Here is a 10,716-nt window from a genome sequence, read left to right as displayed (position 1 = left end):
ATCTTCATCCTATCATTTGACCCACAGCTACTTCAACATGTGTCTCCAGAACAGGGTTTCCCAACCTTGACATTCCCCACATCTTGGGCCCCATCGTTCTTTGCTGAGGGCCCTGTCCTGAGCATACTACGATGCTTAGCAGCACCCCTGGTCTCCACACACCAGATGCGGAGAGCCTCTTCCTCACTCCTGCTTCTGACCACCGAATATGTCCTAGACGTTGCCAAACATCTCCCAGGGAACAAAACTGCCCTTGATGGACACACACATAGATATACCCACAAAACGATCATCACTCTTTAAACATTTCAAAATAATTTCTCGATATCGTGACATGTCAAGTCACAGTTCAAATTGATCTGATTATCTCATAAATATTTTGACTCTCTGTATTCGTTAAATCCTGAGTGAGAATAAGACCCATAGCTTGCCATTGGTTAACAGGTCTCACGAGCCTCTTTTAATTACAGGCCTCACTTTCTCCCTTCTCTTTCTTTAGCCTTGCCATTTATTTTCCTAAGACATCAGGTCCTGTAAGCGTGCCTGGGTGGCTCCGTTTGGCTAAGCATCTGACTCTTGGTATCAGCTCAGGTCATGATCTCAGGGTCCTGGGATCCAGCCTCTGGTGGGGCTCCCTGCTCAGCAGGGAGCCTGCTTCTCCCTCTCCCTCTGCTGTTCCCCCTGCTTATGCTCTCTGGCTCGTTCTCTGTTAAATACATAAAATTTATAAACAACGGAAAACAAAAGAAAAAACAGTCCATAACTTTTTAAATTTTTAAATTTATTTTATTTTTTTAAGATTTAATTTATTTATTTGACAGACAGAGAGAGATCACAAATAGACAGAGAGGCAGGCAGAAAGAGAGGAGGAAGCAGGCTCCCTGCTGAGCAGAGAGCCCGATGCGGGGCTCCATCCCAGGACCCTGGGATCATGACCAGAGCCGAAGGCAGAGGCTTTAACCCACTGAGACACCCAGGTACCACAATGCATAACTTTCTGACAAGAGCTAAGGGTGTAACACATTCCACCAAACATGCAGATCATGAAATCCCAGAACCCGAAGGGCAGAGCCCTGCTAAATGTCATCGATCGTTAGCTTATGGGTTCTCCCAATCTTGCTGAATGTTTTCTCAGATGATGGAAAGCCCAGCGCCAAAAAAGCTTTCATGAAACACATCTAGATGGTAAACATGCTTGGTCCTTGTACCCTGGGGCCTATCCCAGACGGCTCTGACCCGGAGAGTCTAGGGTAGGACGTAAGCATCTGTCTTTTCTTTAAAAAATCCCCACAGGTGGGGCACCTGGGTGCCTCAGTGGATTAAAGCCTCTGCCTTCGGCTCAGGTCATGATCTCAGGATCCTGGGATCGAGCCCCGCATCGGGCTCTCTGCTCAGAGAGAGCCTGCTTCCTCCTCTCTGTCTCTGCCTGCCTCTCTGCCTACTTGTGATCTCTGTCAAGTAAATAAATAAAATCTTTAAAAGAAAAAAAAAATCCCCACGGGGGCGCCTGGGTGGCTCAGTGCCTTAAGGCCTCTACTTTCGGCTCGGGTCATGGTGTCAGGGTCCTGGGATGGAGCTCTGCATCGGGCTCTCTGCTCAGCAGGGAGCCTGCTTCCCCCTCTCTCTGCCTGCCTCTCTGCCTACTTGTGATCTCTCACTGTCAAATGAATAAAATCTTAAAAAAAAAAAAAAAAAAACCAAAAAAAAAAAAAACCCCGACACAAAAGTCCTTCATGCTTTTCTGGTTTGCACTGGGTTGGGTACTCCTATTTAGTCTCTGCAATTCCAAACCCAAACTTCCCCTACAATGTTTAGGCTGCAGACACAGGAAGGCATTGGAAACAGAGAGAGAAGAACAGAGAAATTACAAAAACTATCCCAGAGAAAACCGGCTGCAGCACGAGGCCGGCTCCCAGGGTGGGCGGTGGAGAGGGCGAGTGAGGCTGGGGGCCCTGCCTGAGGCCCAGGCAGGGAAGGTGCGGCCACAAGAGGGATAGGTAGTTTGGGAAGTGCTGGCCCCGAGGCTTTCTGGGCCTCACCCCCAGGCACTGCCCGCGACTCTGAGCCTGGTGAAGAGCAGTCCGGGCTGCAGGTGGACCGCACGGTGTGTGGGGACATGTCCGGCGGCAAGCACTAAAGCGTCTTCCCCTGCGAGGGCTGCAAGAGCTGCTTCAAGCGGAGCATCCACAGCAACCGCAGCTGCACCGGAGGGTCCAACCCTGACTGCCAGATCGACCCGCTTCACCTGTGCCAATACTGACTCCTGAAAAAGTGCTTCCGGGTGGGCACGAGGAAGGAGGCGGTGCAGCGCGGCCGCATCCCCGACTTGTTGCCTGGCGCCGTGGCAGCCTCCTCGGGCAGCACCCCGCGCTTGGCGCTGGCAGCCACCAGCGGAGACCACTTCCCAAGGCAGCCGGTGTCGGAGGTGATCACGCAGCTGCTGCGAGCCGAGCCCTACCGCGCGGGGTCCAGGTGCTTTGGTGCGGGCGCGTTTGGCGGTGCTGGGCACCGACAATGTGTGCCAGCTGGCGGCGCGGCTGCTCTTCAGCACCGTGGAGTGGGCGCGCCACGCCCCCTTCTTCCCGGAGCTGCCTGTGGCCGGCCAGGTGGCGCTGCTGGCCTCAGCTGGAGCGAGATCTTCCAGGTGAACTTGGCGCAGGCGGCGCTGCCCCTGCACAGGGCGCAGCTCCTGGCTGCCGCCGGCCTGCACGCCGCGCCCCTCACGGACCAGGTGCGCGCCTTCCAGGAGCAGGTGCACAAGCTGGGCTGCCTGCAGGTCCACTTGGCTGCCTCAAGGCCATCGCGCTCTTCACGCCTGACGCCTGTGGCCTCTCGAACCCAGAGCACATGGAAAGCCTGCAGGAGAACTCGGAGGTGGCCCTCAAGGAGTATGTGCGGGCCCAGTACCCGTCCCAGCCCCAGCGCTTCGGGCGTCCGCGGCTGCGGCTCCCGGCCCTGCTCGCCCTCCCAGCCTCCCTCACCTCCCAGCTGTTCTTCATGCGCCTGGTGGGCAAGACGCCCACCCAGACGCTGATCCGAGACATGCTGCTGTCAGCAAGTACCTTCAACTGGCCCTACGGCTCTGGCCAGTGACTTCGCCGGGCCGGCCGCGCCATGGCTGGGTCAGCACACCTCAAGGGACACGGATGCTTCGGCCTCATGCGGGGCTCCCAGGCGGAGGACCTTGGCTTCTCTCCTCAGACTCCTATTTTTTAAGACAGTGAAATGTTTGTCTCCTCTGTTTTTTGTTTTTGTTTTTGTTTTTAAACATCACAAAACCAAAAAGAGTGCTGGTCCAGGCTCCAGCCTCGGCCTCCCCAGAAGTCCTGGCCAGAATAGAGGGTGACAGACCGAGGGGCCCATTCCTGGGACAGCCTGGCGCTCAGCACCCCAAGCATGAACTTTTGGGGCCGGTGGGGTTGGCTTCCCTCGGGGGACGGCCTGGCCTCTGGACTAGAGGGGCCAGCGTAGTAATGCACCAGGCAGATTGTCTGGATACGGAATCCACACTGGACACTATATGATGAATGAATCGAGGCCAATAATAAAGATGTTTCCTACCTGAAAACAAAAACAAAACAGAACAAAAAACCTATCCCATCCAGAGTCAAGAAAAGCCACGCTCTACTTATACTACTTCTCTGTCCTTATTCTGGGTCTCAATTACTCTACAGTCAATTTACTTTAAGTAAGTAAGTTCGCACAAACGGTTACCAACAAATACTAAATAAATCAATGTGTCAGGAAATTTTAAATACACCTAATTGGGACATGGTACTGAAAAGCATTTTATTTCCCTCTCATCATTTCAATGGCACTGCAGATTCTCTGGACAAATAACTGTCCATTTGAGAAAAATTATTTCTAATTCAACAGTGTGACACATGTGGTCAACAGCATCTGAAAGCTGGAGAAGAAATGAAGTTGCGTGGAGTCCATTTATGTTCACAAATGGCACCACAGACTGCCTCCACGTCTTCAAAACTTATCTACGTATTTATTGATTTCTTGAACCAACCACCACTGACACCTACTACATGTCAGACATAGCGCTAAGTGTTTTATTAATGGTAAATATCATTTCATCTTTACAATCATCTATGAAGTGGGATTATCATCATCCCCATTTCTCCCATCAGGAAACTGACACGTACAATGCTTTAGCAACACAGCTCCTAAGAGGCAGAGCTAGGATCTGCTTGGGTCTGGACCCCATGTTTTAAATCACTATGATTAGTTTCCAAGAATCTACAAAAAGTACAAGTCTTCACCCCAAACCTTGGCTTTGCCCACCCTACAGTCCCCACGTGCCCCGAGCTTCAAGGACATTCTCTCAATTCCTTGAACAGTTCACACTCCTTCCCTGCTCTAACTGAACACCTTCCCACATCCGCCTTGATTTCTTAGCCTCCTGGTCTCAGCTTAAACATTACTCAGGAAATTACAAACTCTAAGGCACCCTGTATTTCTCAGCACTCAATGCAAAACAGTAATGATGAATTTCACAGGTCATTATTTCCTTCCTGTCTTTTCCAACCAGGTGGGGAGTCCCTCACACATCCTGTCAGTCCTATTTATCATGTATTCCAATCACTGATACCCACAACCCACCCAAAAGGAAGGCCATTCCCCCTACACACACACACACACACACACACCCCGACTGGCCTGATCGCAGGTGCACGGTGGGGATCCTGACAACCCATAGTGGAATGTAACCTACTCAAGAGGGAGAACGGAACTTCTCCCCCGTCAACACTACACTTACTGGCTTCAAGTCGGTCTTCGAGCAGGACTTGAGCCCCAACGAGGCTGAAACCTCATCTGCCTGGTTCGGCCGCATTCGCACTCTCGCATAATTAGCAGCTCCATAAAGGAAGCCCCGTTCTGGGCTCTTCACAGGTGCGAAACGAGGGGCGCACGAGCTGACAGCGACCTTTTGGCAAACCAGTATATTCCTGAGACACAGGCCCGCCTCCCAGCGAGGCCCCAGCCCCCCGGGTACACAGGGCCCTGACACCATGCCCTACAGGTACCTCCTTGCAGAGAAGCATCTTCCCAAGGGCTGCTCGCTCCTTCGTCCTCTGCGTCGACCTTGAGGAGGAAGTACAGGAGGTGAAAAGGGGCGTCCTCAGACCAGTGGCCACGGGTCTGGAGGTTCTGAGGTGCTGCGCCCACCCGGGCAAGGTTGCGGGATCCTGAGACGCCAGGCCAGAAGCAAGCCTCACAGAAGGCTGCAAAAGGGGGGTGCTTCTCCCCAGGCTCAGTGACTGAGGCGTCTCAGGGACCTGCCCACGTCAGCCGTCCTAACACCCTTCCCGCTCATTGGCGCCTGTGCCCACACGCTGACTGCACAATTTCCCCGCTCCCTGGGCCTTCGGAAAGCATCACTGGATAGCTCTCTGGGCCCCGCCCACACAACCCTGGGCGCACACACTCTCTCCCACTCCCACCTGGGAGGCCTCGGTCACACCACCGTCCTCCTCTGCTGCTGCTGTTTTCTGAGTTTGGCCTCTCTGAGTTCATCACAAGCTTTAGATGGCTGTAGTCGGTACAAAATCCAGCTCTCTGGAACAGAATTGCTTTAGCACCCTTTTCAAAACGCAGATGGGCATATTTGTGGGGACGATTTCTGGGTTCTTTGCTCTGCTCTGTTCTATGTGTCTGGCCTTCTGCAAATACCACACAGGCTTCCTTATTATAACTACTACTAAGTTCTGAAACTCCAGAGACTGTGTTCCCACATTAGTATTATTTTCAAAATTGTTTTTGAAACTACTCTAATTCCTTTCTCCTTCCACATACATTTTAGAATATTTTTGTCTATCTCTACAAAAATGAACGAAGCTGACAGGATTTTGATAGCAATGGCATTAAATCTCTCTATCAATCTGGGAACAACTGACATCTTTACGATGCTTAGTCTTCCAAATCACGAACATGCTGTATCTCTCCATTTATTTATATCTTTGATTCCCTATATCAGTGCTAAATAGCTTCCAGCATGTGATGTCTGGACAGGCACTGTTAGATTTATCCAAAAGTAGTTTCTTTGTACGAGTAACTGTGAATGTGTTTGATGGTGGAGCCTACATATTCATTGCTAGCAAAGAGCAATACCACTTACCTTTATCCTGTATACTGTTTCACTGTGAAATTCCATGATTAGCTCTAAGAAGAATGACTCTGTCATACCCTCTTGCGGCATAAGGCCTGAAATAAGATTCCGTATTAAGCGCTGTCTTGACACCTGGAAGGTCAAGGAGGGACTCAAATGGCATCATGCACGTTCTCCTCTCCCTCTTCCCTCACAGGGGCGATCTCGTAACCAAACACCCTTCTCATCATAGGGACGAGCCATAGAGCTTTTGGGTTTTTGGGGAGCAGCGTTCAGTTCCCTAGAAGCCCACTCAATTCTTCAAGGAAGCCACTCACACCCTCCCATGGGAACCAGGACCTGCCACACCCTCTTGTTTCAAGCAAGTCTTGCCTTCCAAGGCCCTGCTGGTTCTCTCTGTTCTCAAGCGCGATCTCTGTGCAGTCCTGCACGGTGTGTGGTATCCTCCTCCCCTGAAGTGTGAGTATATGTGACTGGTAAACTGTTGTCACTCACACGTGTCAGGGCATCCCCACAAGTCTGGAGCAGGTATCTCTCTCTCTCATCGGGGACCTGAGGAGAAGGTGATTAAAACAAGTGGCATCACAAACAGGGTGTCCCTGTGTTAAATGAGGACACGGGGGTCAGCTTGACCTGCTCCTTCGCTAATTAGCCAGCTTCAGACCTGACAGTCACGATCTGGGAGGGAACTGGCCATCGCTGGCCAGCTTGTGAGTCGGCTCGCGTTCTGTTATCTCAAATGGAGGTCGCCATCCATTTCCAAACTAATGTCCCATCCTTGCCAACAAGGTGAGAATGAATGAGAATTGACTGTATCCTGGGGGGAGGTGTCACCTCTGTGACCTGCATGTGGCCTGTATGGTCTCCAAGGCTCCCCCCTGAGGTTGGCAACCGCAGGACATGCTGACTGGTGGGCTTGAGTTCCAGGGACTGGGTGTTGGGCCAGTGCTTGATGCTGACGTCCAGATCCTATGGGGGAAAGCGCACCCCAAGCACAGTCCTGGGGGTGACTCTCTGTGTTGTGAGTGGAAAGGAGGGAGGCCCGGACCCCAGGGAAATGTAAGAATGGCACACTGAGGGGATCGATTCCCACCTTGACTTATGCCAGGAGACTTGAAACCATACAACCATCGCCACGACAGAAGCTCCAAGGCTGATGATGCTGATTTGAGACACTCTGCAAGAAAAAACCGAGAAAGAGGAGCAGGGCAAAAAGACACTCCCCCACCCCACACGTATATCCAGGAAGACACAAACCCAAGCAAAGGAGGACTGGAAGAGAGAAAACTGAATACAGTAGGTAGGGACCCCCCCCCCCCAACGACTAATTCAACATAGGTTCAAAATTTGATCCAACTGTAAATCCAACATTTACAAGGGCACCTGGGTGGCTCACATGGTTAGTCGTCTGACTTCAGCTCGGGTCTTGATCCCGGGATCCTGGAAGAGAGCCCCATGTCAAGCTCCCTGCTGGGCAAGGAGTCAGTCTGCTTCTCCCTCTACCTCTCCCTGCGCTCCCCCTGGGTCCTGCTCTGTCACACTTGCTCGCTCGCGCTCTCTCTCTCTCTCTCTCTCTCAAAGGAATACATAAAATCTCTAAAAAATAAAAAATAAAAAGGAAATCCAAAATTTACTAAAACAATTTCACTGGCAAAATTAAAAGGAGGCCAACTGCCATCTGTGCCTCTACAACATAGGTTCTGAATGATCTCTAATGTTGCTAAGATGCACCGGTTGGCTAACCTTCACGGACTTAATTCAAATTCTGTTTATAGCAAGTATAATCACCATAGATTCTACCTTCTGTATTTAATGCTTTGACATCTCAGGCCTTGCTGACTTTGGAGGGACTGTCCCTGGCAGGCTTACTTAGTTCCTAGAGATGCTCAACAGCTTGCCTACCGGCAAAGCTTTCACATGTTAAGCAACCAATTCGGAGCCTTTACCCCCAACCACCTCTTGTAAGAAACTCTTACTCTGGGCCACTATCCCCTGCCCTGATCACCCCAGGGGCAGGGACAGACTACTCCAGACAGACACCACTGTGTCCCGGAACCCACTGACAGGACACAAACTAAGCAGTCTTAAACGTGCTTACCCGGGACTCACCTGCCCCTTGCCATGGAAACCACAATAAAGGGTCTTGCCCGTATTGTCTGTCCCTTCACCCCCTCTTTCTCCTGACCGACCCTGGTGCTTCCCTGGGCGGCCCTCCATGGCTCTCAGGACCTCCTTTCTCGGGATCAGGGAGTCTGCAAACGCTTCTTGCGTTGTGAGAGTTACTTATATATCTGCTTACCTTACTGTACCTGATTAAATAAACCCCTGTACCCTTAAAACACCAGAGACACATGGGGGGCTCAGTGGGTTGAGCTTTTGGCTCAGGTCAGGATCTCAGGGTCATAGGATCGGGTCCCATGTCCGGCTATGTGCTCAGGGTGGAGTCCGCTTGCAATTTTCTCTTCCTCTGCCCTTCCTTCCCCGCCACCGCCCCCTGCCCCTGCTCCTTGCTAGCTCTCTCTCTCTCTCTCCTGCTCTCTCCTTAAAATAAAGAAACAGAGTCATTATAAAAAACCATGACGGAGCCCAACAAATTTAAAGATGGGGAATATTTTGCTATTATAGATTTGGCCAATATGTTCTGTTCAGTGCCAATTTCAACATCCTCTCAGTCACACGTCCCTTGACCTTGAAAGAGAAACGATTTACTTCGTTATGCACAGGGCACCCAAACCACTCTGCTATCATAGGCAAACTGTGGGCAGGATCGTACTGCACCCAGCTTTCTCCAGGAACATAGATGGCACATCACATTTAGGACATCCTACTGTGAGGATATTTGTTTGACAAACTTCTTAAGGATGCGGGGCTTCCTGTCAGTTAAGTGTCTGCCTTGGGCGCAGGTCCTGATCTCAGGGTGCTGGCAACAAGCCCTGCATCAGGCTCCCTAATCAGCGGGAAGCCTGCTTCTCCCTCTCCCTCTGCCCCTACCAGCCCCTTGGACTCTCTCTCTCGTGTTCTATCAAGTCACTAAATAAATCCTTAAAAAGAAAAAAAGGACATAGAAGTCCAACATCTTTCAGTACTTCCTGGGTTGTGGAGGCAACATATTCCTTGTTTATAAATTTCATGGAAGCCCATTTCAGCTGTTACTTGTCAATGAGCCCATGCTAAGGGGGGAGGGTCTCCCCTCAACAAAAGGCTCTAGGATCTGTGCAAGTAAAAATTACCTGTTGGGGGTGACTGGGTGGCTCCGTTGGTGAAGCGTCTGCCTTTGTCTCAGGTCCTGATCTCGGGATCCTGACATCGAGCCTGGCAGGGGGTTCCCTGCTCGGTGGGGAGCCTGATTCTCCCTCTCCCTTTCAGCCCCTCTTCCAGCCAGAGCTCTCTCTTAACTACATAAATAAAAGCTTTAGAAAAAACCACCTGTTCGTGCCCGGGTCAAAAGGCTGTAGCAGCCTCCTCTCCCGCTTCCTGGAGTCCCTGGACCACCCATGCTATCCGTCCATTGTCCATGGGCTCCCAAAGCAAGAAACGGCCCTCCTTGGCCCTGGTTAGAGACCATCAGAGCAGCAATTGCTGGCCATGCACTGGGCTCTCCTGGAAACAGAGTCTCTCACAGACTCTGAGCCTTCCTATCCAGCTGTCTATTATTCTCTGGGTCATGGCACCCCCACCAGCTTCATAGAGTCACCAAGGCCTACTTGCTACAGGCTGAAGCCAAAGTCTGCATATCCTACCTGCAGGTGAAGGTGGCGGCTTCTGTCCACAGTGCGCTGCCGGATTCCATGGTGCTGGAGGACGTCAGCTCTTCCTTCGACCCCTTGGCCACCCAGGGATTCCCTGGGGATCAACTGCGTGAACATCAATGGAAGTTAGTACATTTTGGGTTTGATGACCACATCTCCCTCCTGCTCACGTGACAGCTACACATCCTAGAGAAGCACCTGTCCCATGCCTTAAGAGTCTCAGCATGAAATGGATGTCCATATATCAGAGTCCACTGTGATGGAAAGCCCGAGATTAAGATTCAATAGGAAGTGTTGTCTTGGCACCCGGTAACTTTGGAGGGCCTCAAATGGCCTCACTCCATGTTCCCTTCCCACTCTGCTCCCACAGATCAGATCCCCTGGCCAACAAGCCCTCCTTAGCACAGGGACCAGGCACGGTTTCTTCCCGAGTGAGCTCCAGTGCCCTGACAGCCTGTGCAATGATCCAGCAAGCCAATCAGTCCCTCCTGCAGGAAGTAGGGCTCACCTTCACTCTCCTCTTACTACATAGTCTGCACGCGCAGCCTTTGTCCATTACGTTCCCAGGTGCAACATCCCCCGTGGCCCTGCATGCTGTGTGTGTCCCTCCTTTCCTACAACCCTATTATAGGCCCCGAATTAATTACGGTGGAGCTCAGCTGTGCAGCCTCTGGACATCCCATAACGTTAGGGTGGGAATCCCTCCCTTTACCAATGGGTGAAGAAGAGAAGAATGAAATTCTTTCTCATTTGTACCTTTGTCAAGGCACAATGAGGAGGCACATGGGCTTGAAGTGATTTGGATAGTAATCTATTTGGGGCTTGCAAGAATTCACCTGGACCTACAGG

The 10,716-nt window shown here is 51.4% G+C and overlaps 1 long non-coding RNA gene and 1 pseudogene across 2 annotated transcripts; one reads left to right on the top strand and one right to left on the bottom strand.

The window, feature by feature from the left end:
- Nucleotides 1–1,967: 1,967 nt before the first annotated feature.
- On the top strand, nt 1,968–3,201 carry LOC308359846 (nuclear receptor subfamily 2 group F member 6-like; annotated as a pseudogene). Its single transcript has one exon. The product of its transcript is annotated as a nuclear receptor subfamily 2 group F member 6-like (transcript).
- A 64-nt stretch (nt 3,202–3,265) lies between these two features.
- Nucleotides 3,266–9,975, bottom strand: LOC308359866. Its single transcript, XR_013968472.1, has 9 exons — nt 9,859–9,975; nt 9,349–9,528; nt 7,212–7,558; nt 6,491–6,670; nt 6,128–6,250; nt 5,454–5,568; nt 5,037–5,094; nt 4,769–4,936; nt 3,266–3,561 (listed from the first exon to the last, which is right to left on the bottom strand). It is a non-coding gene; the product is annotated as an uncharacterized lncRNA (long non-coding RNA).
- Nucleotides 9,976–10,716: the final 741 nt, after the last annotated feature.

This window comes from Martes martes (genome assembly GCF_963455335.1).
Source record: "Martes martes genome assembly, contig: SUPER_18_unloc_1, whole genome shotgun sequence".
Lineage (NCBI taxonomy): Eukaryota > Metazoa > Chordata > Mammalia > Carnivora > Mustelidae > Martes > Martes martes.
Note: the sequence above shows the minus strand (reverse complement) of the source record. Positions and strands in the feature narration are given on the sequence as shown.